Genomic DNA, 22,343 nt, shown 5'->3' with positions numbered 1-22,343 from the left:
TGAGAAAGGGCCACAGAGAAGAAAGATACAATTGACACTTATTAAGCACTCATTGTGTGCCACATAGACATTACTCTAAGAACTCAGTAAGCATAAACTCGCTTTGTTTGCCTGACAGCATCCCACAGTTTTTCCAGAGGTAGAAACAGAAGTGTTAAGACATTTGCCCACTGCCAACCAGGAAGTGACAGATCTGGGAATCGAACCCAGAGGGTCTAGTTCCATAGCCACTCACTAACTTCCTATTCTCTTGATGGTGCTGCTAAGAACTTCACTATATTGGCGCTGGATGAAAATCGCCCTGGCTTTGGCCATGGCCATGGGTGAGATTCAGCGCCTAGAGCCACCAGGAGCCTCAGCTCATCTCCCATTGCCTGTGTGGAACGATGAGACCCAGGCCCCGACAGGTGCAAAACAGAAAACAGGAAACGACAAGCAGGTTCAAAAAGAAAACCAAAGAGTCTTCCAGCCCCCGGGACAAGTAGCGTCTCATGCCTGGATCGCACGTGGCCACAACCATGCGTGCGTCCGGAGCCGGTATCAGGCTTGCCGAGCGCCGTGGACTACCCATGGAGCTCTGTGTAGCGGGTCCAACTGCTTCACTGCTCGCCTGCGGGCTTGAGCTGGGGGCAGGACCGGGAAGGGGTGGAGCTTGAACCTGGGAAAGTAGTCTTCCAACCACCGCATGGGGGCTGGAAGGCCCCAGGACAAGTAGTGTCCCAGACCTGGATCGCATGCGGCCTCAATCATGCGCGCGTCCGGAGCCGGTATTGGGTGGCCAGTGCACCATTTGGTGGTAGGCTTTGTCTGCTGGCCGCCCGGCCAGGGAGCTCTGGGATTTGGTTTCTATGATTGCTGCTCAGAAAGCTCCATGCTGAACCCTCAGGGCTTTGGGTACATGAATCAACCCTAAAGCTTCCCAATGATGTAAATCTCCCCCGATGGACCTCTACCTAATTTGGTCTCAACACATGTGTTTTTAAAATTGTATAACCAAATATATTTTCAAAACCTTTTACTACTCAGAAATTGGGCGGGAGAGCAAAGAAACCTTCCATCTCCTGTGAACATGTGAGGAAGCCGTGTAGTGTAACCTCTCAGGCACATAACAGGTAACTTGTAGACAATAGATTCAAGACAACATTAGACAACAGTGAAACTACAAAGACATACAGGGGGAATCAAAAGCGACCCTGACAACCTATTAACAGGAGGTCATGTGCACAGAACAGTGGGGGACCACAGAGTGGAGCAGGTGGACAGGAGGAGGCTTGTATCCCAAACCTGGAGTCTCCCGGATCCCCACCAAGGGCTGTCAGTACGGGCGCCAAGGACCACATCCCAACTGCCAAAGAGACCATGGGGGACTGGAATGCCTTCGGAGGCCGAGAACTCAGAGGACATCCCCACCCCTCTTTGGACCTACCGCACGGGGTGGAAGAAGCTGAATCCTTCATCATAGGATCCAAGGCCATCGGAACAACAACCAGGAAACTTGAGCGGTCTTCAGAAACAGAAGAACAGTAAACTCCCTTCAGGACTAGGGCAAGGAGCTATCTCTGGTTCTTACTTAGCTCCAACTTCAGATCCCCACCCTCTCTGCAATGACCATGAGGGACGCTCCAGAGGCCCCCCCCGCCCAACACACACACACACACACACACACACACACACACACACACACACACTCACGAATTGGAAAGGATAGGCAGAGAACAACAAGGAAGGCTTGGTCAGCATGGACTCACACACACCTTACTAGGTAGGACACGGGGATTAAGTACTCCTCACCAAGGTATGGAAGATTTCTCTGCACACCCTTCCTAAAACTGTTTCGCACCTCAATTGTTGAAATGTCATTGAAATAGTCACAGGAAGTTGTTAAGACTATGCATCCAATTTTGACAAATTGGTTGCTCAATACTTTGTCAATTTATCCCCTAACGTTATATATCATTGCTGATGTTATGTTGGGGCTTTTAATTGACCGGGATTCTACTCTGTTGGCTCTGCCTTCGGACCAGGGAGGGTCTCCCCAAGAAGCCGCTGAACTTGACCGGACAATGAGATGCTGGATTCTATGCTTGGTGTATGCTTGCAATGAAGGAATCTCAACTAAACCTGAACTGTGGTTGCGCAACGGGGGGGGGTGTGGGGGAGGAACCCACCATGGGGGGAGGGTTGGGAGAGGGGTGGGGGGAATCCCAGTGCCTATATTGAACTGTGTCACATAATACAATAAATAAAATTTTAAAAAAAGACGTTTTCACTTAAAAAAGAAAAAAAAAGAACTTCACTATAATACTTTCTTATTTTTTTAAGTGAAAAAAAAAATGGTATACATTGCACAATCATTCACACATGTTGGTTTATCACTTCCTGTCCTTAGGTGTGATTTTTTTTTCCACATGGCTTGAAGGACACAGAAAAGCTGGAGATGGCTTCAGTTTGCAAGGAATTCTCGGTCCCCTGGCTACGAGGCTGCATCCAGGTAGATAGCTGCCAGGAGAGGTACTCAGTGAGGGCTTGCTGTGGTGCAGTAAAGCGAGAGGCTGTATCTTGCATCGGGGTTAGAGGTAGGGGTATACGTGGTGTGGGGAGAGCTTCCTGGCAGCTAAGACATCAAAGTTTCCACAGCAGGAAATGTGGCCATTGAGTGCTGAGGGCTAGAGAGCAACCAGTGTGTGGGAACTGCAGTGAGACGGGAGAGCAGACAGCCATAGAGTCCCATTCAATTGGATTGGAGCTGACAACAGCAGTTGTGGGGAATGAGAGAAAACCGTGCTATAAGTCAGCTAAAGCCAGCATCGGGGTCTCCTGTGCCCTCCCCTAGAGGATGGCTATTTGTTCAGCCGGGCCAGCCCAGGCCTCTGGCGCCTGCCTCCCCTTCAACCTCACGGATCTCACAAGGTGCCCATCTGGCTGCTTGTGCCACATCTCCAGATGTTGCCTGGCTCCCACTGTGCATTATCTGCTGACCTAGCAGCAGGCCCCTCCCGAGCACCCCAGGGCGCTTTCAGTGTAGAACACACAGCAGTGTTGACACTGCGGAGACCTTGGCTGCTTGGCAAGGCATCCGCAGACCAATCTGCATGGACTCTATTCTGGGAGCTGAGCCTGCCCAGAGTCCCCTGCACGGAAGCGGATGAGATGTCCCGGGGTTGTCCACAATGGCTCCTGACAGGCGTGGGAGGGACACAGATGCAGGCCAGCGTGTAATTAGTGCCAGGAACGCAGCTCTCTGATCACTTTCCCTCAAGAACGTGCCTCTCTGGCTGAGAGGCAGATAATGGACAATCACAGAAGATCCTTGATTATGGCTTGATTGAGCTTATGGGAGCTCCAGACGGCTAATGCAATTGTGGCTTCCAAACTGTTCAGGGGAGGGCATTTCCATATGGACAGGGAATTAAATAAAGCTGTCCTGAGCGCTTTGCTGGGCTCGGGTCTCCAGCGTCTGGCCGGATACAATCTCCTGCTTCGAGTGACCTCAACAGAGACTGTAGGGAGTGGTCACGACCCAGGATGAGAAGGCCAGCCTCCCCCGTAATTACTGTCACATTTCCCCTCCAGGGCTCTTGACCTGCCTGGCATTAGCATTTTGCTCCCTTTCCTGGAGCCAGAGCTGTACTCCCTGCCCCCAGCCCCCTCGTCAGCACCACCGTTCCAGGCCGTTTCCAGAAGCTCTGACTTTCAGGAAAGCTGAGGTTGGTGCTCAATCCACTTTCTGCAGAGATGACTCACTGATCTGCAGGGGAGGATTCTGGGAAAGGCAAGCAATAGGTGCAACACAGGGCCCAGGCCATGGCCCAGGCCAGGACCACAGCAGCCCTGACCCACTTTCGGGATGACCCAAGCTTCTCCCTCGCCCTCAGACTCACCACTGCCACAGAAGGAGGGTGCGTAGATCATTTTGTAACTCATCCACCAAAGCAATGATGTGACTGGACTGCTGACCTGACTTCCTGCGGGCCAAGATGGAAGCCGTTGCTGCCAGATGCCTTCGCTGAGGAATAAAGTACAGCTTGGTCTTAGCCCTGTCGCCTGGCTTTGGTCCATCCATCCAGAAACACTGGAGAACTGAGTGAAGGTAGGTAACCTAGGGAGAGGGTGAGTTGTCAGCTTTGTAAGGAGAGCTGTGCTCCATCCTCTTGTCCCCATGGTGAAGAGGAGGGGAGGGCTGTCCTTCACACCCCTAGCCAAGTGACAGTGCTTCCAAGGGAATCGCTCAGAGCCGGGGCTGCCAGCAAAAGTGCAAACAAGCAGCCCACTCTCCAGCTGGATCGCTACTGAGCCGCAGAAGCTCCCAAGCCCACTAGGTGTTCTGGGCATGGAGCACAGAGGGAGAGCTTGGCATTCATCCCCAGGAACATACATGCACACAGATACTGGCACCTGGGAGGATGCTGAAGGCAAGCGGTCGGTGGAAGCATTTGCAATCATGAGGTCAAAAGCAGGACAAGAGGTGGACCAGCCTGAGTATCGCTGGGGCACTGGGCAAGGATGCATGGGGACACTGCAGGAGACAACGTCTAAAAGATAACTGGGTTTGGGTGGTGTTGGGTAGTAAAGATATTCTGAGTTCTTGGTAATGAGGAGACACCCTGGTGGAACTCTTAGAGCAGGAAGGGGCCTGTAAGATGTCAGCCAGCAGACACACCCTTCAGCTCAGGAGATGCTCAGGGTGGAGATCCCAAAGGAAACCTCCTTGTGAGAGAGTCAGACTCCCAAGATCTGTTAGAGCAAAGACTTCCATCCCAACCAGCATCGGCCAAGAAAAGATCACAGAACAATTTAGGTCGAAAATAGAACTTCTAGCTTTCCTCTAACTTGAAATCCTTCTGTCCTCATTCTAGAGTAGCCAAAAGCAGCAGAGAGAGAAGACGAAGAAGGGTAAAAATACAAGTGAAAGGCCAGACCACCCCTCTGGTTCCACATCCAGAAGCTGGGCCAAGGGAAGTAAGTTGACTCATTAGCAAGACAGAAGTTTTAATTTGGGCAGACTTGATGTTGTCAGCTTTTGGCCTGATGAATAGCCGAAACAACCTTCACAACCAAACAGACAATGTCCTCCTGATGGCCAGTGAGAGGACAACTGGTGGCCTGCCTGAGCTCCCATGGAGGGGACAAAAGAGGGAATTAAGAGAGTGTTAGAAGCAATGACTGCAGAAGAATGAAGTTGTTTGTCTTTGCTGCACTATGACATTCACTGGTCCAATGCAGTCTTCATACTAAGTCTCTGTTCAGTTTGTTGCTTTCTGTAGTTTGGGTTGGAGCAGAAGCCAGGGAGGTGAAATACTCTGGCTCGCACCTGAACCTGGAAAAACACTGTCTCAGGTGCAGAACACAATTCCCTGGGCCCAGCCAACTTCCTCTGTTTCCCTCCAGGCCTCTATTCTTGTCCTTCAGTGTGCCCAGTGCTCCTCTGCTGGGCTGCATCTGTGTACCCAGATCATCCATATCAGGTTACCATGCTTCCCAAGAGAAGAACCTGCCTCTGTCACGCTTAATCTAGAGCAGTTCTCCAGGTGTGCAGGGAGGAATTTGTCTCTGCCCAGGCTAGAATTAGGAAGCCTTGGTTTTATCATGATTAAAAAGGTACATTGCGGGGTTTACACAATGATTCAAATGTCTAATCCTCAGCCTTGCAGTGCCAGCATCCCATAAGGACACCAGCTTGTTTCCCAACTGCTCCACTTCCCATCCAACTCCCTGCTTATGGCCTGGGAAAGCAAGAGAGGATGACCCAAAGCCCTGGGATCCTACACCCATGTGGGAAACTTGGAAGAAACTCCTGGATCCTGGCTTCAGAATGGCTCAGCACCAGCTGTTGCAACCATTTGGAGCGTGAACCAGTGGATGGAAGATCTTTCTGCTTCTTCTTTTCTCTGTATATCTGCCTTTCCAAATAAATAAATCTTTAATGAATAGTAGAATGGTACATCAAGTGAATGGTTTCAAGAGCCCCTCTAGGCACAGCTTCCCTGATCTGCAGTTTGGGCTTCCTTGCTGATTCTTACCAGAGAACTCATCTGTTGGATGCTTGGTACTGGGGCCCTTTGGGGACAAGCCCAAAGTGGCAGCCAGCAGCATTCACCTCTGCATCAACTGCTGTTGTGGATTTGTTTGGTCACATGATCCAACAGGATATCCCCAGGATGACAAGCTTGGCAAAGACTGGGGGCAAGGTGGGATTGCTGGCACCTCACAGGGTCTCAACTTCTGATCCTAATTTCACTGGGGGTGCAGTTCATGAAATGGAGAGGAATGGTCAACACAGGTTGCATCCCATTCTAAGAGGTTTCATGGTAGTGGTCAGAACTACATGAAAAAAAAAATGAGATGCCAAAAGTAGGCATCAAGGTTCAGGCCAGCTGAAAACTGGCCAATAAGATCAAGGTCTGTCTAACACCTTGATGCTGGTGTTGAGTCCCAAATATTGGCTAGAAGTGCTAAAGCTGCTATGGCTTGAGGCCAGGATTAGACCCTCCAAAGGCAGGCAGTATACCAAGCGTACAAGAGAGGATTAACAGCAAGCTTCAGAAGTCCTAGTACAGGTCGGGGGTGGGGGGGAGTCAGGACTGACAGCCTCTCTCTTACTTCTCAGACCTCACCACTCTACTGTTTGTGCTTCTTGGGTAAAGAAGGCAGCACTGTGATCTTTCCATGTTTGTCCATAGATGCACAGAGCTCATACAAGGGGAAGGAGCAACAGCTGGTGCAAGTGTTGAGTCTGAAACTTATCCAAGGTGTTTGAAAGTACTCTGGGGAGCTAGCGGCTGTAGGAGCCTCATGAAGTCAGGGAAGGGCCAGATGGAGAAGTCTTTGAGTTGCTAAGCCATTGGAGTGTTCTCTCTCTCTCTCTCTCTCTCTCTCTCTCTCTCTCTCTCTCTCTCTCACACACACACACACACACACACACACACACTCCACGGTCTTCACACAGCCTTTAATACACTGTGTATATAATTATAGTCGTGGACACTGATCGTTTCACAGAGCCAGGACCTCCTGGCACCCATTCAGGTGTTTGACCCCAGCCTCATTCCTCCCCATGGGTCTCTGCTCTGGGAGGAGTCTTGTACATGGAGGGGTGTGTGGATTGGCACATGAGGGCACGGGTTGGCTGAGGAAGCTAGGGCCAAGCTGTCATCCCACCACAGTCACTCCCTTAAGACTGCTAGACTTGCACGAAGCGTGACTTTGCAGAGAAAGGAGCTCTAAGCCAGGCTGGGGACAGCTGGCTCCTTTCCTTCCCACGCTGTGGTGACTCGGGCAGGCCAGCCCGCTTGCTAAAAGAATGCTGTGTTGCTAGGCTAACTTCTTTAGGGTCTAACCAAAGCCCTCTTAGACATGCTCCAGCAATTCAAATTCTGGTTTCCTCAGGGTGTCTCAGGCATTCCTGGTTGATATCAGTGACAGGAGGTGGCTGTTTCAATATCAACAACCATCCCGATGGTTGAGCTGGACCAGCACATGGGAGAAATGTTGTACTCTCCAACAAAAAGAACTGTGATGCATTTTAAGTTTTTGAGTTTCAGTTTTGAAGCTAAGAAAATTTATAGGAGAAAAAAAAAATTAAACTCAGTTGTTTAAGCTCATTTTAATTTTGAGGAATAGCATCCTTTCAGATTACAGTAAGCTGATTAGAGAGGTGGCGGAGGGCGATTCCGAGTAGGATCTCTGGATTTGTAGCAGGGCTGTCTCCAGGATCCAAGGCTGACTACTGCTCGGACCCCTGGAGGGGAGTGCTGAGGACCTTGGAGGCTGCCACTCCTAGGTTTTCTCTCTTGCACTCTTGTGGCCCAGGTATGGGAGGTGAACTATATTCCCCAAAACATTACGTTAAGGTCTCAACTCTCTATACCTATGAATGTGTCCATAGATGGAGATAAGCTCTATGCAGAAACAATCAGCTTAGAAGGAGGTTGTCCTGGCTTTGGGTGTGTCTTCACCCAATCACTGTTGCCCTTGTAAGACAAGACACAGGGACACATAGGACGAAATGACCACATGAAGATACAAGCAGGAAATGGAGTGATGCCATCCCAAGGCAAGGAAACTTAGGGATGGCTGGCAGCAACAGGAGCTGGGAGGCCTTGATGGACTCTGTGCTCCTGGAGTTTGCTGAGGGGCTGCAAGTCCTGCCGGTGCTAAGAGACTCCAGCTCTATGAGAGAGGAGCTGGTGTTCTATACTCACCCCATGTGCAGATGTTGCTCATGGCAGCTATAGAAATAAATACACTGAACCACACTATGGCTCTGCTAGCAGCTGGTATTCTCTGCCTGTTTTCTGTTCTAGTTCCAGATTCAGGGGGAACTCTGACCCAGGTCATCTTTTATGACTGTTCCTGATGGTTCAGGCCCTGGCCTGGGCCAAGGGGCTCTGGTGGGATGTTATCCAATCACACTGAAGAGAACAAGGCTCTATAGACTCAGCGAGGCTGGGAGAGACGAAGGCTGCTGCCCATGACCTGCACAGAGAGAGTCTGTGATGTATGGCGGAGGGCTTCACTCCTCCACTCCCCTCCCACTTCTGTACACACAGCCTCACTCTTGTTTGTGCTGGAGGGAAAAGTCAAGAATTCCTTTTTTTTTCACAGAGCAAGTGCAGGGACTTGGATCCTGGATAAAGATGCATGGATCCTGCATTGAAAGCTGTATGTGTCTCTTTCAGCAGTAGGGACCATGACGTTTCTCTGGGCTTCCATATCCCTGGCTATGAGACAGAGTCCCTTCCACCAGCCTGACATTTGATCAAGTCAGAAAAATGAATGTGAACATTCTTTGATCTTGTTCAAGCTCTTGGCCCACATGTGACACGGTAGGCAAGGAGCAGCCCCTGGCCCAGGGTCGCCTCTGTGCGATGAGGTTCAGAGACCCAGTGAGACTCAGGGACCCAGTGTCTTGCTCACTGCCTGTTTGTCCTTTGTCCTTTTCACTGGTGCTAGCTTGGTTGCTCTTAGTAATAGCTATTCTCCATTACTATTACTCATTTCAGGCTCTGAATCATTCTGATGGATACAACTTGACATCAGCCAATTTGCCTAATTCATCACCTTTGCATTTCTTTAATACTAAAGACAAAGTAGGCAGGTTTTCCAGCCGGCCTTGTGGTTTTCTTTGCTCTCCTCTAGCTTTAGTGGGGCTGCAGAAAGGGCTCCTTCTGAAGGGCTTTCGAGTGGACAAGGTGGCTGGCCAGGGGTTCTGCCCTTGAACCCAGTCACTGGGAGGCCTCCATCCAGTTAGGGCTGATCATGGCTTTGATTCAGTCTTGTCTCTGCACCCCCCAGGGCTGGTCTTTGGGCAATCATTGTTTTTGTGTTTTTCATTTTTGTTTTGTTTCTTTTCATTCTGGGGTTAGGCCCAGGCCAGGCGGATCTGATAGTCCTCCCTGATTCCCTGCACTTGTATGAGCTCAGCCAGGGCTTAAAGCTTGGAGCTTTCATTCCAAGTTGTGGGACTGACTCAGCTCCTAAACCTGCTCGTTCTTTCAAGTCCAGTCCAGCTGTCTCCCCTTTGGAGGACATCTCCCATTCTGAGCCCCCTTCCCTGCTCCTTCACTGTGACCTCAACCTTCCATGTTAACACATGACAAGGCAAGCGGTGCTGAACTACATCAAGAAAACCTCTCTTTCTCCTGTTCTTCCTGTGCCCAGATCCCCCTGGATAACCGATTTTTTGTTTTGTTTTCATTTCCAATGCCTTTCTTTATGCTCACACTAACATGTTCCTTCATATGGCCACACAAATAAAAGGATATTCTTTTTTTTTAAATATTTACTTATTTTTATTTGGAAAGTCAGATATACAGAGAGGAGGAGAGACAGAGAGGAAGATCTTTCATTCAATGGTTCACTCCCCAAGTGGCCGCAATGACTGGAGCTGAGAAAATATGAAGCCAGGAGCCAGGAGCTTCCTCCACATCTCCCACATGGGTGCAGGGTCCCAAATCTTTGGGCTGTCCTTGACTGCTTTTCCAGGCCACAGACAGGGAGCTGGATGGGAAGCAGAGCTGCTGGGATTAGAACCGGTGCCCATATGGGATCCCAGGCGCTTCCAAGGCGAGGACCTTAACCACTACGCTATCACTCCAAACTCCTAAAAGGACATTCTGATATTTAGCCAAGATCATGTTATACATAGACAATGACCTTTTTTGAAACCTAATAATATATCTGGATATTCCTCCATGCCGGTTCATATATGTCTGATTCATGCTCATGATTGTATACTTCCATGTATCTATTCAACTGTTCAGAGTGGTTTTCCATCCTGTTATTTTTGTATGCAAAAGCTTTTGTTTCTGTCAGAAATAGTCACACATGTGAATTTGGGGCCAGAGGACATGATACACCTAATTTTTTTACTAACACATAATTTTCAGCGTAGGATGTGGTGACATAGTTCTCCCATGAAGTATAGGTGTGCCTGTATCCTTACATTCTCACCAACTTTTAACTATTTCGCACCTTGCACTATCTGCCTGGTGACCAAGGGCATTTTATTTTAATTTCCATTTTCTTAAATACTAGTGAACTTGAGCATCTTTTAACGTGTACTGGTTATCTGCATTTCTTTTCTCTGTGAAGTCAGTGTTCAGAGCCTTTGCTCCTTTTTATTGTATCCCTTAACACTTAATGTCTAATATTACAGTGATTTTTGTACTTGCTTAACATTCTCCATAATAATAGCTAACATTTGTATAGCAGAGAAAGCACTTCTCATATACATTAGCTTGCTACGTTCTCACTATGATTCTGCAAGGAACATGTTATTATCCTGAATCTCAGGAAGCAGAAAGTTGGAGACTTGTTCCAGTGACACAGGTTACTGAAAAAGATGCAAGAGTCCCGTTGCCCCCAGCAGCACCACAGGAGGGTTCCTCAGTGACTTCTCTCTGTATGGTGCTATGTATGGGCCTTCTGCCAGGGAAGGGGACATACAAGGGATGGATGGATGATGCATTGGAGGAGGATGGGGAGACTGAGAGATGCACAAGAAGATGGAGCTTCCCAGTGACCCCTTTCCTCTGTGTATGTCTCCTGGATTTCTGCTCAAAATGGTCTTTCTCATTCTTCATCATCACTGCCAGGTACAGTCTTTCAGCGGCTTCTTACCCTGCTGTAGTCCTTGACTTCTCCTCTGGTAAGGAGTGCCTGCCCTGTGCATGGAAAGCAGCTTCTGGCCTAAGCTCAGCAACATCTGAAGATACCCCAGAGCAGAAGGGCAGAAAGAAAGCAGCTAGAGGCCATTGTGAGTCCACTCTCCCTTGCAAGAGATTTGGCAGTTTCTGGACATTTTCTCTGGTGTTGCTCCTGGAGGAAGAGACATGGCTGGCATTGGAAGATTAGAGACCACGGATGCTGCTCACACGTTGCAATGCGTAAGTCCCCACTGTTGATGGACCCACTGCTAAAGAACCTGGCTTCAAGTCATATCAAGTTCATTATTACTGATGCAAGGAGGGCCTGGCACGAAAACCAACTGGCTAACCTCCTCACTTTGCATCTACCAGGATCCCATATGGGCGGTGGTTCATGTCCTGACTTCTCTGCTTCCCTTCCAGCTCCCTATTTGTGGCCTGGGAAAGCAGAAGGGGATGGTCCAAAGTCTTGGGACCTTGCACCCATGTGGGAAACCTGGAGGAAATTTCAGCCATTGTGGCCACTTGAAGAGTGAACTAGCAGATGGAAGATCTTTCTCTTTGTCTCTGCTTCTCTCTATATCCCTGCCTTTCCAAACAAACAAACAAACAACAACACAAGGAAAATGTTGGACCTGGAGTTTGCAAACTGAAGAAACTTAGCTATGAGTGCTAAAGAGCCTGCTGGAGGCTGTTGGATAAGTCATCTGTTCTCTCCAAGCCTCAGTTTCCTCAAATGTAAAATGGGTATGACCTTTTCCTTGAGAAGTTCTGGGGAAGATCAAGCAGAATGCTGGACAATGTAGAGTTCTGGGTAAACCCAAGAGATGCCAACTTCCCCTGGGAAGCATTTGAAGAAGAGCTCTTATTCGGATGGGGCGAGAATTTGAGGAAACCACCTTACACTGTTTCAGTCTCTGGGTTGACTATTTGTGGGCTCTGCAACTGTGAAAATGCAGTTGTTAGTGGTTTGGAGTCCAAAAGACTCGCTGAATGCTAATCTCCCAGTGCCCTTCTTTGCTCCTCTGGAAACTTTGCAGGTGGACAGCTAATCAATGGGGGGAAATGATGACTCCTGCATTGTGCCCATACTAACTGGCAGCCCTGTAGCTGAAACCCAGAACTTGGGGACATGCTTCTCCTAATGAAGAAAGGCTGGCCAGGGAGCTGGGATGCAATTCCAAAGCTGAATCTAGTTGGCTGGGGAGCAAGGGCTGATCCACATTGAACAAAGCAGTTAAGGGAAGTTAGAGAGATGCACGGTGCCAAATAAGGGATTGGGGATCAGAAAAACAGGAAAATGAGAGGGCCTGAGGAATTTTGAAGCATGAGAACCAAGGCCCCGAAAAGCATTTTGTAGTCTCAGTCTTGGATGGACAAAGTAGCTTTGTCATCAGCCTCTCTGCACTGCCCCAAATCTAACCTGGTTATCTCAACACCCCTCCACTCATCAGAACACCTCAACTTTTCCTTCCATGCCATCCATTGGCTGAGTCCACCGTGTTGACTTGGGAGAGGGAAAAGAAAGAGAGGAGAGGCCAGAAAGAAAGGTTGCGGTCTTCTGAACCCTGGGGATCTAGTTCCCCAGCCTGTAGCCAGCTTATCCTGCCTTAAGGGCAACAGGATAGTCTTCCAGGCATGGAACCAGCCTAGGCACAAGTACGCATGCCCTGTTTTGAGACACACATGGTGACTTCTGGGCATCTCGCACAGTTCAAGGAAGACACCACTTACACCAGCACTACCCAGGATTCAGGCCCTGAGCCATGTGCTACATCTTCTCAGTGAGAATAGCCCAGACTCACTGGCCCTCAAGTCTTTGTGGAATTCTGGGATTGGGATTGTCCTGGCTTTCATAGGAAACCTCTGTGAGGGTGGAGGAGAGAAGCTGACACAGTCAAGGATGTCAGGAGAACTTGTAAGGTGACTCAGACCCCAGTTCCAGGAAAGAGGAATCTAGGGAAATTCCTGTATCAGTGTTTCTCGCTCAGCAGCAGCAGCAGGAGGAGGAGGCAGATGGAGGGAGCCACAGACCGCTCGTCTCCCCCGGTAGGGACCAGTCCCCCTGGGGACCTCAGGCTGCCTCCAGCCTGGCTGGCTGGGGCGGGGATCGTGGGGGCCGGCATGGCAGCTGTGGGCTGCACCGAGGCCTGTCAGGGAGAAATGATTAATGAACAGCCGCACCAGCTGAGGCTAACCTTTGGAGAGCTGAGCAGGGCATCTGCAGAACTGTCAGTGCTCTGACAAGGACAGAGCTGAACAACCAATTATGCCGCCATCACTAAGGTGGGCTGTCACTTTAATCCCAGCCATTCACTTAGGCAAGGACAGGGAAATTTCTCCTCTGCAAAGGCATGTGACTTGACCACCTTAACCATTTCAGGACAGGGCAGGGACCCTCGCTGGGGATCCTGACAAGTCTCCCCATTTCCAGGATTTCCTTGGTCTCCAGCCCTTCCTTCATACTGGCCATGGGAACAGAATGCACTTGGCTTGGCTTCTGTCGTCTCTCACAATTTGCAAGGTAGGGTCTGAATTCCTTAACCTGGAGTTCAAAGCTGTGCATCCAAGCAGTATCACATACTGGGTATTTGGAAAGCCATAGGCCTTCTGGCCACTCCGCACTTGGCCATCAACCTTGGAAGCTTTTGCCCTGAGAGTAGAAGCAGGTCAGAAAATGTCTCAGAAGAGTGCAAGAACCCTGTTGGAACCGCCGATGGTAAAACTCAGGAAAGGCAGAAGTAGGGCAGGAAAGAGCATGGGCAGAGGTCAGCCTGGGCTTCTTCTCCAGGGCCGAGTGCCCAGGAGTGGTACAGAGAGGTAGATAAAGAGAAATGCATGTGCAAGTGCACAAAGGTGGAAAAGAAAAAACCTTGAATACTAGCAACAACAAGCAATGATGCCAGGTGCCTAGAATACCAAGTCCACAAGAAGAGATCGATAGAAAAAAAGCGAGGACCAGGTGGTAAAGGGCTTCGAATGTCAGATAAAGTGATTTGGATTTTATTCGAGTCTCTTAGAAGGAAATATATTCAGGACATGCCTTCCTGTTACTTCCATTCACAACCTCTGAACCTGTCCGCCACCTTTTGCAGATCCCAGACACAATGGACTTGGTGTTTTGCCTTGACCTTGGCCTTGGCAAGGTTGCTAGACCTTGGTAGGGTTGCTCTGCTAGTTCTCTCCATCCTGAGAGCTACTCCCTCATTCTTTGCTGTAAAACGCAGAATTGCATTTTGAGGCTAATAGCAGAGGGTCAAAGGAAGAGTTGTTTACATAAAATAGAGGTTTGTTTTGCTTTCATGTAACAGGAAATTGAGCAATAAGAGATTCGGTACTGGCAGTCACACAACAGCCATCAAGGACCCCAGCTCCTCTGTCTTAGCGTGGCTTCTGTTCTCACAACAGACCCCGGTCACAGGACGACTACCAGAGCCCCAGCCATTATGTACCCATTCCAGGAAAGAAGAAAGAGGAAGGGGGATGAAGAAAAAAAAAAAAGTGCTCTCCAAGGCAGTCAGTCCCTTTGAAGAGGGTTTTGTTTTGTTTTAAATGTGTAATCTTGTCTTGCCTAAAACATTTGCTCACTGCAAAGGAAAGTAGAAACAATGTAGTTGATTTGGTTTGGCTGTTGATATTTTTCATGGCAGTTATTTATTCAATCTCAACAAAATCAGGTTCTGTTAGTAAGGAAGAGGCGGAGGATGAAAAGGCAGCTAGCAATCTGCCGCAACTGGTCAGCGGAAGGCACCTGACTGTGTCCCACAGAGGAGGCAGACATGGAAGAAATGGAGGCTTCAAGGGTGAAGGAGTCCAGCTGAAATAAAATTAAATTCCACTCTATTCACTTACAAGTCTGTAAACCAAAAAGGTATCCAGCATGCAGTAAAAATGTACTAAACAATTAAAGGAGCAAGATAACGTATCCCATAGCCAGGAGAAAATCAATCGTTAAAATAGAGGGACCAACGCAGTGTAACAGGTTAATCCTATGCCTGCCAGTGCCAACATCCCATATCAGCATCAGTTCATGTTCCAGCTGCTCCACTTCTCCACTCAGCTTCCTGCTTGCGGTCTGGGAAAGCAGTAAAGGATGGCCCAAGTCCTTGGTCCCCTGCAACCACATGGGAGACCTCGAAGAAGCTTCCGGTTCCCAGCTTCAGATCAGCCCAGCTTTGGCCATTGCAGGCATTTGAGGAGTACCAGTACATGGAAGATTTCTCTGTCTCTCCTTCTCTAACTCTGACTTTCCAGTCAAATAAATAAAGCATTTTCAAAAGGATGGCAAAATTTAAAGTTATTACCAGTATGCTAAAAGATTTAAAGGAAAATATGAATATGAGAATGTAAATGGAAGATTCCTTTAAAGAATCAAGCAGGAATTTTAGAGGTTAAAAACATATGCAGGACCTGGCACAGTAGCCTAGTGGATAAATCCCATGTGGGCACCAGTTCATGTCCTGGCAGCTCTACTTCCCATCCAGCTCCCTGCTGTGGCCTGGGAAAGCAGTCGAGGACAACCTTGGGACCCTACACCTGTGTGGGACTCTACACCTGGAGAAGGAAGAAGCTCCTGGTTCCTGGCTCCTGGCTTTGGATTGGCTCAGCTCTGGCTGTTTCGACCACTTGGGGAGTGAATCAGCAGACAGAACATCTTTCTCTGTCTTTCCTTCTCTCTGTAAAGCTACCTTCCCAAGGGGAAAAAAAATAAAATCTTAAAAAAAATACATCCAAGATGAAATACTCACCAACCGAGATTAATGGTAAACTATACAAAGGAATGCAGCAGTGAACTCAAAGTCAGAGCAATGGAAATGGAACTGAATTGCAAGGGGGGCGGGGGAAGCCTGAACAAGTTAGACAGAGGATAAGAGACAGATGGGACAAATATAAATTAATAATCATGTAACAGGAAACGGATGGGAGAAACACAGGGAAATATATTTGAAAAAAAAAACTGTCAAAATTTTTCCATATTTGATGAGCTCATAGGTCCAAGCAACTCAGTAAGCCTTGAATAAACACCAGGAGAACCACACCAAGGCACACATTCCTAATGACCAATAATAAGCAGAAAAGCTAGTTGCCTTTAAGCAGCCAGAGAATAGAAGCACATTGCATACTAACAAAGAACTGCCACAAATTTCTATCTAGAAATTAACCATAAGACAATCAAGGCTACCAACGTAGATCCAGCATAAATAATTTTCAAAAATAAAGGTGAACTAGAAGTTTTCTTAAACAAGGACAATTTGTTGACACCATAAATATTGCAGAAAGGGCTTTACACTAAAGTAAAATGAGCCCAATTGTGAATGAACGGAGTGTGCCGATGCACAAGATGGCCTATGCACTTGGGCAGTTGCCACCCATCCGGGAGAGTCGGATGGAGCTCCTGGCTCCTGGCTGCAGCTGCCCATGCCTGACTGTTGGGCCATTTGGGAGAGTAAACCAGTGATCAGAAGACCCCTCTTTCTCTTTCCCTATTTTTGTCTCTCCCATTCTTTTTGTCACTTTGCCCTTCAAATAAAGAAATCTTTGTAAAGAAAAAAGAGAGTGAGATAAAGTATTTTTCCTATTACTTTTAGTTTCTTTCAAAGACAATTGCTTGCTTAAAGGAAAAGTAACGCAATGTGCTATGGGAGTTACAACATATACAGAAACAACGTATGACAATAACAGTAAAACAAATGAGAGAAAACAAAGCATTGCTATAAAATTATTATGTCAGACATAAAGTGATACAGTATTATTGGAAGACAGGCTGTTGCATATCTTGTTGATGTATTATTTGAAAAGCAGTGAGACAGAAAGAGATCGTCCATCTTCTGGTTCATTCCCCAGATCCACAGAGCAGATGGGACTGGGCCAATCCTGCTGGAGCCTTAGCTGCTTCCTTTCAAGGTATGCATTAGCAGGAAGTGAAACTTAAGCGTGAAGCCAAGACTTGAATTTAGACACTCCAAAATGGCCTGCAGATGTCCTAACTGATGTCTTAACTGCCTTAGAGAAACCATTACAAAGTAATGACAGCTAATAAGTCAACAACATTTCTGGAGCATTTCAACACACCAGTTCTGAGGTAGGCATCTGGCATAGGGGGTTAAGCTTCTGTATGCCTAAGTTTGAACCCCAGCTCCACTTCCAGTTCTAGCTGCCTGCAGCTGGCAAGGCAGCAGCTGTTGGCTGAAGCAGTTGGGTGGGTCCCTATCACCCATATAGGAGACCTGAACTGAGTTTTCAGCTCCTGCCTTCAGTTTTGTTCATACCAAGATGCTTTGAACATTCGGAATAGTGAACCAATAGATGGAAGATCTTTAACCCCATTTGCCTCCTTCATCTCTCTGTTTTTCCAATGAAATCACTAGTAAATAACTATCTTTAAAATAAATTAATAAAAATATCAATCCAAAGGAGAGTAGGGAAAGAGGACAAAAAAAAAAACTTAGATAGGGCAAACAGAAAACAAGCAGCAAGATGGTGGACTTAGATATTGTCATATAAATAATTACATAAAGTATAAATAATTTAAATAGCCCTATTTAAAGGGGGAGATTGCCATGCAGTTATAAAAATAAAGCTCAATTATAAGACGTCTGTAGGAAATCCATTTTAAACAAAACAAAACACATTAAAGCTGATAGAGTGCAAAAAGATATACCATGAAGACATTTAACAAAAGAAGGAATAGCTACATTAATATCAGATGAAGCAGATATCAGATGAAGGACTATTATTGGGGATTTTCATATAGATGAAAGGATTAATTAATCAAGAAGTCAAAACCATCCTAATATAACTTAGAACATAGCATCAAAATATGAAGTAAACAAATGATAAAGCTGAAAGGAAACATAGAAAATCCACAAGCATATTTGGAGATTCCAAATTTCTTCTTTTGCTAGTTATAACAAGTAGTAAGACATATAACAGTAAGTTTTAACAAGTAAGATAAGATAGCAAAGGGAAAACTTAGACAACCTGTACACTATTACTTTACAATGAAACTATAACTTCAAGAACTCTTAGGCACAAAGTAATGTTACATCCAAATACATACAGTAACATCTATTAGTAGTGCAAGAATAAACAATCTGAAATGCAACTGTGGTGAGAGATGTCAGCACTCCCCCTTTCATATACTCTTACATATATTTTTAAGATTTATTTATTTTTATTGGAAAGGCAGATTTACAGAGAGAAGAGACAGGGAAGAAGATCTTCTGTCCAGTGATTCACTCCCAAGTGGCTGCAACAGCCAGAGCTAAGCAGATCCAAAGCTAGGAGCCAAGAGCTTCTTCCATGTCTCCCACATGGATGCAGGGTCCCAAGGCTTTGGGTCGCCCTCTACTGCTTTCCCAGGCCACAAGCAGGGAGCTGAATGGGAACTGGAGCAGTCAGGATATGAGCTAGTGCCCATATGGAATCCTGGCATATGCAAGGTGAGGACTTCAGCCACTAGGTTTGAAATCTTGGGAGCCAAGAATGCTAGAGGGTTGAGTCTTGAGTTGGCTAATACCAGAGGTATTAGCTAGCACCATGGTCTACAGCATCACCAGCTTCCCATTCATATCTGGAGATGAGGCGCTGGTCCTGATGCTTCAACCTGTTGCTGTCTGCTTCCTCTCTCACCTCCAACGCACTTTCACATCCTGTAGTTCTTCAACAAATGTCTTGAACCCTCCTTTTCTCTCAGAGTCTTCCTTTATTTGTGCCTCTATCATTTACCTTCAGGATCACTATAAAGCTTTGCTGGTTTCCTGGACTCCAGCATTGGGGGATAGTGGTCAGATTCCTTAGCTCATCTAAAGAACTCCTTACTTTGCCCTGGTCTTCTTTTCCAAACACTCCTCCTCCTTTTGCATATTTAAGTAATTAGTGCTCCAGCCCAGCACAACTACTCAATGGTGAAATCCTCCCCTTGGCAGCACCAGTATCCCACGTGCGTGCCAGTTCATGTCCCAGTCCTCTATATCTAGCCTCCTGTTTATGGCCTGGGAGAGTAGTAGAGAGTGTTCCAAATCTTTGGGATCCTTCACCTGCATGGGAGACCTAGAGGAGGCTCCTGGATCCTGGTTTTGGACTGGCTCAATTCCAGATGTTGTGGCCATTTTGGGGAGTGAATCAGGGGATGGAAGATCTTTCTCTCTGTCTCTTCTTCTCTCCATAAAATCCGATCTGCCTTTCCAATGAAAACAAATGAACCTTTGGGGGCGGGGGTGGGGGGAGAGTAATTAGTGCTCCTTCCACTAGCCAGGACTCTGCATGCTTCTGCAGCTTTGCCTGTGGCCCCTTCATCCCTTGACATGCCTTCTCCCCGTTTCTCAAGACTCAGACATGACATATGCTGGGAAGCCTCTCCCTTCCGTCCTCTCTCAGCTGTTGAAAGGGGGCCCCAGAACCCTACATTTCCTCTGTCACACACATCAAATGATGCTGTACCCCCTCCTTGTGCATCCATCTTTCTCACGCCTACACTCTGAACTCCTCGGGCACAGAAACTGTCTTATTTGTCTTCATTACTTAGCCCAAGGCCTGCTGTTGGAAATGCTACAGTGATGGCCCTGAATCTGAGTCTGGCTCAGATGGCACTCACACCTGCTCTTCACTGCACACCACTTGAACGCACCTCCCATACCCCACAAAGCCTGCCACAGAAAAGCCAACCTCTGAGTCTCCACGTTCAAGCCTAGAGCCTGGCATGCAACAGGCCCTGAGCGGAACTCAGTTCACTCTTATTCTGCCCCAAGGTGGACCAGTGCATTGAGAAGAGGCCTGAAAGTCACTGATAAAGGATGCTGACTTGCATCCAGGACAGACTGCTCAGGGATTGTATGCATTTCACTCCATACGGAGGAGCGAGAAGACTGCGGAAAAGAACAAACCCAAGCATGACTGATTGGGTGGGTTATAACAACCAAATATCCAATGATTTAACCAGAAGCCTCTTCTGTGGAGACTTTCTAAGATTGGCCGAATGTAGTGTGACATACAGCCACATAGCAATCTCCTGCCCATCCGTGGGGCTACTCAGTAAATGGAAATCAGATTTTGAGAAAAATCACATTTGCAGGACCAACAACAGAGCATCAGGCTCTTGCCTCTCCCTCTCCCTCAAGACAAGATGCAATGAGAGACCTGAAACCCAGGATGGATTATGGCCAGCCAGCGATGCGCACAGGCAAGAGGCCAATTCTGGACAATTCAAGAGAACACTGAGAAGCAGGTGCAAAAGGATAATGGCACTGCCCTGTGTGGCAGCCCAGGCACCGGGCTAGCTCGAACACGGCTCCTGCTGAGCCATCTCTTAGCACCACTGTAAGAAAAAAAAAATGATTAAGATCACATGGAGGACTGTTTGGGAGAGGGAGAGAGAGACCGGAACTCACACAACTTCTAGTTGCTAACCCTGATTTGTCTGATGCCCTCCTTGCTACTCTCTTGCATTACAGAGGGAAGCACAGACTTTCCCTTACTTTTCAGTTCAATTTCAGTGTGAATTCTTTTTTTCTTTTTCACTGAGTTCCCCTTTGGAGCAAGACAATTGCTGCAGGAGCGGGGGGGGGGGGGGGGGGAAAGGGTCCTCTGACCTCTACAGAGAGAGGAGAGTCAAGGATTTCTCCATGTGTCAGGATGGCAAGAGGGCAAAGGGCAAGTGGCAGAAAAGACAGAACCCAGGACAGCCAGGACAGGTGGAGAGTTCCCTTTATGCAGGTCTGGGCAAATCCCAAGGAGGCAGCAATCTAAGGGAAAAGTTCTCCAAGCCAGCATATGGGAGTGGGACACACAGCATCTGTGAGAGTTAAGAAACTAGCAATCAGTTACAGGCTAAATGAGGCAGCTGTGTGGAGAGAGATGGGGAGAAAGCAGAGACCCAAAAGCAACTCTCACTTGCTCAGATCAGAATGTGCACAGAGCATCCCATGCCAGCAGCAGGAGGTCCCCTGTAGCAGCAGGTGTTGGGCACACCTGTTAAGAATTGCTTAGGATGCTGCATTCCATATCAAAGTTCCTAGTATTGGCTCTGCTGCACCCCGGGAGGCAGCAGGTGATATCTCAAGTGACTGGGTCCTTGCCGTCTATGTGGGAGACCTGGCTAGAATTTCAGGCTCCCAAACTTCAGCCTGGGCCAGCTCTGGCTTTCCCTGGCCATTGTGGACCTTGGCAGGGTGGGGGTGGGGGTAGCGACTGAACAGTTGGAAAATCTCTCTCTCTCATTCTCCTCCATGCGCTCTCCCTCTTTAACCTTGTAAACACACGCAGTACTTCCATCCTACAGAGGAAGCACTCCTTGCTCAGTTTCTGTCTCAGAGAAGTGGGAAACCAATCACCAACCAGGGGTAAACACTGGGTGAGCCAGACGCTCAGCGTGCTTGTCCCAGACAGAGGAGCGGGGGACAAAGCAGATTCTGGAAGGGTGACATTTTATCCAGGCCTCCAGGAAGGGTTGGTACCTTCCCTGAGGGAATCATTCACTGAGTACCAGATGCTTGGCTGATAGGCAGAACAGCAGTTCTGTTCTCTCTCCTTTCCTGAAATCCCATCTCTAGCAACTATTTGGGGCAGGAAGGCTGAGATGCTGAGAAGTCACAGATTTGTTAGGTTACGCAGGAGGGCACCTGCCTGTCATCTCCTCACCCCCTGAGCTTCCCGGGGAAAGCAAAGACCTTGCCCTTCGGGTCTCCTGGGTGGAACCTTTATCTTCCCTTGGGAATCCCCACCTGTTCAAAACCCACTGCTGCTGCATTTGTGCTTGGTTGACTGTGGATGTAGACATTGTCCCTGAGCTCTACCTGCAGGGGGGGATTTTCTGATCATGCAACCAGAGCAAGATTTCACAAGCAGCGATGGAATTCAAAGCTATTTTTCAGAGGCTTGGGGAGAAATCAGAGGTCATGGAAAGATGTGGGATCATTCAGCTCACAGACAGGCTTGGTTTCCAGTCTCTGCTCGCACGATGACACGCATCCCCTGACGGGGAGCTCACCACCTCCAGAGACAGTATGCCGAGTCCATCCTGTGGCAGATAGAACAATCTTTTATGCTCACCTCTCTCAGCTTGATCCCTAAGCACCAGTCCCAGAGCTTGTCCACCGGCTACCTGCAATTGGACTCTCCAGGTCGGCTGTGATTCTACAGGAGGCAAACTGGAGGATCTGAGACTGGGAGAAAACTGCAGCAGGCTGCTCTCCTGGA

At 47.9% G+C, this 22,343-nt stretch overlaps 1 non-coding gene across 1 annotated transcript; it reads left to right on the top strand.

Annotated features, from left to right (window-relative positions):
• The first annotated feature begins 284 nt into the window (after window positions 1-284).
• Window positions 285-409, top strand: LOC121152434. The gene has a single exon (XR_005883272.1). It is a non-coding gene; the product is annotated as a small nucleolar RNA ACA64 (small nucleolar RNA).
• Window positions 410-22,343: the final 21,934 nt, after the last annotated feature.

The sequence above is a fragment of the Ochotona curzoniae genome, unplaced genomic scaffold (assembly GCF_017591425.1).
Source record: "Ochotona curzoniae isolate NIBS_2020 unplaced genomic scaffold, NIBS_Ocur_1.0 contig_2404, whole genome shotgun sequence".
Lineage (NCBI taxonomy): Eukaryota > Metazoa > Chordata > Mammalia > Lagomorpha > Ochotonidae > Ochotona > Ochotona curzoniae.
Note: the sequence above shows the minus strand (reverse complement) of the source record. Positions and strands in the feature narration are given on the sequence as shown.